This window comes from Grammomys surdaster, unplaced genomic scaffold (genome assembly GCF_004785775.1).
Source record: "Grammomys surdaster isolate TR1022 unplaced genomic scaffold, NIH_TR_1.0 132, whole genome shotgun sequence".
In the NCBI taxonomy this organism is placed as follows: Eukaryota; Metazoa; Chordata; class Mammalia; order Rodentia; family Muridae; genus Grammomys; species Grammomys surdaster.
The window spans coordinates 6,286,674-6,291,656 of NW_021604590.1; the positions used below are offsets into that span (position 1 = coordinate 6,286,674).

General features: G+C 41.3%; 1 pseudogene; it reads left to right on the forward strand.

Moving 5' to 3' along the window:
• The first annotated feature begins 1,469 nt into the window (after nt 1-1,469).
• Nucleotides 1,470-3,573, forward strand: LOC114616789 (annotated as a pseudogene).
• Nucleotides 3,574-4,983: the final 1,410 nt, after the last annotated feature.

Consider the following 4,983-nt stretch of genomic DNA (forward strand, 5'->3'; position numbering starts at 1 on the left):
AGAGAAGAGAGAAGAGAGAGGAGAGAGAGAGAGAAGAGAGAGAGGAGGGAGAGAGAGAGAGAGAGAGAGAGAGAGAGAGAGAGAGAGAGGAGAGAGAGAGAAGAGAAAAGACACCATGTGGTAAGTGAGTCATGAAAACATAGCATGAGGGCTAACCAATTGGAGGTAAAAGCAGCCCAGATGGAACATGGCAAGTCATAACTTGGGGTTATTGATAGGGAAATAGACATATTTTCTATTCTAACAATATTTCCTGTACTAATGATACAACAGAGGGTAGATATCTGCCCAACTCTTGTGGTACCTTATAGGCTTATTATACATATAAAAGTTATGTGTCTTTTATTTGGGAACTTGAATGATCAAAGGCAGGGTAGAAACCCCTGCCTGAGATTTAGTATTAATCACAACATATTAGCGCCTAACTTGGGGCATCCAGGTGAAGACAATACAGGACTTGAGCACAGAGTTCAATAAGGAGATGGAAACACTGAAGAGGGCTCAAACTGAAATGAAGATGGAACTGGAACTCAAAGGAAGGCTGTAGAAATATGGTGACTCAAACAGAAGACAGAATGTCAGCACTCAAAGATAGAGTGGAAGACAAATCAAATAAGCACGAATTATGAAAAAAAAATTAAACACAGGAAAGATGTGGAACACCAAGAAGCTACCAGATATTCATATTATAATCATAGATAAGGAAGAGTAATCCTAAGTCAATGACATAGACCAGATCTTCAATAAGATCATAGAATAGCTACCCCCTCACCCCCAAAATAAGGAATGACACACCTATAGAAATGCAGGTAGTGCACAGAACATCGAATAGACAAGACCGGAAAAGAAAATTCCCATGGCATGTTATAGTCAAAATACTAAGAATACATAACAAAGAAACTGTATTAAAAGTTGCAAGACAAAAATGCAAAACACATATAGATAAAAATTCATCAGAATAACAGCTGACTTCTCAGTAGAAACTTTGAAAGCTAGAAGAGCCTGGAGCAGTGCATTCCAAGACCTAAGAGACTATTACAGCCAACCTCTACTAATATACCCAACAAAATTCTCTGCCATGACTGAAGGAGAAAGAATAAAACCTGAATAAATTACAATTAAAAAATAAAATGTATTTTATTTGGGGTTAAGTGATGAAATAGCATAGTAGAAGAAACTGTGGAGAAACGTAGGAAGTCACAATTATGAAAACACAGAAGAATACAAAGAACACCAAAACCCAACAAAACAATGACCACAATGAACACACAAATTCCAATAATGACTTTAAGTATTAGTAGATTCAATTCTCCAATCAAAAGACATAGAATGATTGAATGTATCAAGAAACAAAATCCATCTATCTTGTGTCTGTAAGAAACACAACTGAGCCGCATCTCTCCCTTTCTCCTGACTTGTTACTCTTGTCCCTCCCTCCCGCTTTTTTCTCCTCTCTTCTCGGTCTAAAGATGCCCTCGGCCACCAGCCACAGCAGAAGCATCGTCGGGTCCGGTTCCTCCGGGAGTGAGGCAGCGGCCGGGGCAACTGCGCCGGCTTCTGAGCATCCGGCAACTGGCACCGGTGTGGTCCAGACCGAGGTCATGAAGCAGATTCTCGGCGTAATCGACAAGAAACTTCGGAACCTGGAGAAGAAAAAGGGAAAACTTGATGATTACCAGGAACGAATGAATAAAGGGGAAACACTCAATCAAGACCAGCTGGATGCCTTATCTAAGTACCAGGAAGTCACAAATAATTTGGAGTTTGCAAAGGAATTACAGAGGAGTTTCATGGCATTGAATCAAGATATTCAGAAAACAATAAAGAAGACAGCACGTCGGGAACAGCTTATGAGAGAAGAAGCAGAACAGAAGCGCTTAAAAACTGTACTTGAGTTACAGTGTGTATTGGATAAGATGGGAGATGATGATGTGAGAACTGATCTGAAACAAGGTTTGAGTGGAGTGCCCATATTGTCTGAAGAGGAGTTGTCATTGTTGGATGAATTCTACAAGCTAGTAGACCCTGAGCGGCACATGAGTTTAAGGTTAAATGAACAGTACGAACATGCCTCCATTCACTTGTGGGTTTTGCTGGAAGGGAAAGAAAAGCCTGTATGTGGAACAACCTATAAAGCTCTAAAGGAAATTGTTGAGCGTGTTTTTCAGTCAAACTACTTTGACAGCACTCACAATCATCAAAATGGGTTGTGTGAGGAGGAAGAGGCAGCTTCAGCACCTACAGTGGAAGACCAGGTAGCTGAAGCTGAACCTGAACCAACAGAAGAATACACAGAGCAAAGTGAAGTTGAATCAACAGAGTATGTCAATTGGCAGTTCATGGCAGAAACACAGTTCAGCAGAGGTGAGAAGGAGCAAGTGGATGAGTGGGCAGTTGAAACAGTTGAGGTTGTAAACTCACTCCAGCAGCAACCTCAGGCTGCAGCTCCTTCAGTACCAGAGCCCCACTCTTTGACCCCAGTGGCTCAGTCAGGTCCACTCGTGAGAAGACGGTATGTACAAGATCTTATGGCACAAATGCAAGGGCCCTATAATTTCATACAGGATTCAATGTTGGATTTTGAAAATCAGACACTTGATCCTGCTATTGTAACAGCACAACCTATGAACCCTACCCAAAACATGAATATGCCTCAGCTGGTTTGCCCTCAGGTTCATTCTGAATCTAAGACTTGCCCAATCTAATCAAGTTCCTGTACAACCAGAAGCCACACAGGTTCCTTTAGTTTCATCCACAAGTGAGGGGTATACAGCATCTCAACCTTTGTACCAGCCATCTCATGCTACAGAGTAGCGGTCACAAAAGGAGCCCATTGATCAGATTCAGGCAACAATATCTTTAAATACAGACCAGACTACAGCATCATCATCCCTTCCTGCTGCTTCTCAGCCTCAAGTGTTCCAGGCTGGTACAAGAAAACCTTTGCATAGCAGTGGAATCAATGTAAATGCAGCTCCATTCCAATACACGCAGACGGTGTTTAATATGAATGCTCCAGTTACTCCTGTTAACGAACCAGAAACTTTAAAACAACAGAGTCAGTACCAGGCCAGTTATAACCAGAGTTTTTCCAGTCAGACTCACCAAGTGGAACAAACAGAGATTCAACAAGATCAGCTGCAAACTGTGGTTGGCACTTACCATGGATCCCAGGACCAGCCTCATCAAGTACCTGGTAACCACCAACAGCCCCTCCAGCAGAACACTGGCTTTCTACATAGCAATCAGCCTTATTACAACAGTTGTGGTGTATCTCGAGGAGGGTCTCATGGTCCCAGTGGCTTGATGAATGGATACAGGGGCCCTGCCATTGGATTTAGAGGGGGATATCATAGTTACTGCCCTTCATTCCCGAACACTCCAAACAGTGGTTATACACAGTCTCAGTTCAGTGCTCCCCGGGACTACTCTGGCTACCAGTGGGATGGATATCAGGAGAATTCCAAGCGAGGCTCTGGGCAGAGTGGACCATGGGGAGCCCCACAAGGTCATGGAGGGCCCCCAAGACCCAACAGAGGGATGCCGCAAATGAACACTCAGCAAGTGAATTAATGTGATACTCAGGATTATGTTTAATTGCCAAAAACACACTGGCCGGTGTACCATAATATGTTAGCAGAAGAGTTATTATCTATTTGTTCTCCCTTTCAGGAAACTTATTGTAAAGGGACTGTTTTCATCCCATAAAGACAGGAGTGCAATTGTCAGCTTTATATTACCTGGATATGGAAGGAAACTATTTTTATTCTGCATGTTCTGTCCTAAGCGTCATCTTGAGCCTTGCACACGATACTCAGATTCCTCACCCTTGCTTAGGAGTAAAACATTATATACTTACTTATGGGGTTATAATATCTCCATAGTTAGTTGAAGTGGCTTGGGAAAAAAATGCAAGATTGACTTTTTGACATTGGATAAAATCTACAATCAGCCCTAGAATTATTTAGTGGTAATTGACAAAGTTAAAGCATTTTCCTTAAAAGGAATATGGAAGGAGTGGAGTGTGGTTTAGCAAAATGACTGCATTTCACAGCTTTTCCCATTAAACTGGAACACTGACAGATTAAGAGCATACCAAATTATGCATAGGTCCTTAACCATACAAGTGAGGCTGGCTACCAGCCTTGACATAGTACTCACTAGTCTTCTGGCCAAACAACTGTGATTAAAAAACACATGTAAATTGCTCTTTAGTAGTGGATACTGTGTAAGACAAAGCCAAAATGCAAATCTCTTAACATCACTGGACTCAATTCCCCAATAAAAAGACACAGACTATCAGACTGGATACACAAACAGGACCCAGAATTTTGCTGCATACAGGAAACACACCTCAGTGACAAAGACAGACACTGCCTCAGAATAAAAGGATGGAAAACAATTTTTCAAGCAAATGGTCCCAAGAAACAAGCTGGAGTAGCCATTCTAATATCAAATAAAATCGACTTTCAACCAAAAGTAATCAAAAAAGATAAGGAAGGACACTTCATACTCATCGAAGGAAAAATCTACCAAGGTGAACTCTCAATTCTGAACATCTATGCTCCAAATGCAAGGGCACCTACATACATAAAAGAAACTTTACTGAAGCTCAAAACACACATTACACCTCACACAATAATAGTGGGGGATTTCAACACCCCACTGTCAGCAATGGACAGATCATGGAAACAGAAACTAAACCGAGACACTTTGAAATGAACCAAATGATTTAACAGATATCTATAGAACATTTCATCCTAAAACAAAAGAATATGCCTTTTTCTCAGCACCTCATGGTACCTTCTCCAAAATAGACCATATAATTGTTCACAAAACAGGCCTCTACAGATACAAAAAGATTGAAATAATCCCATGCATCTTATCAGATCACCACGGACTAAGGCTAGTCTTTAATAATGACAAAACCAGTGGAAAACCCACATGCACATGGAAACTGAACAACTCTCTACTCAAGGATAA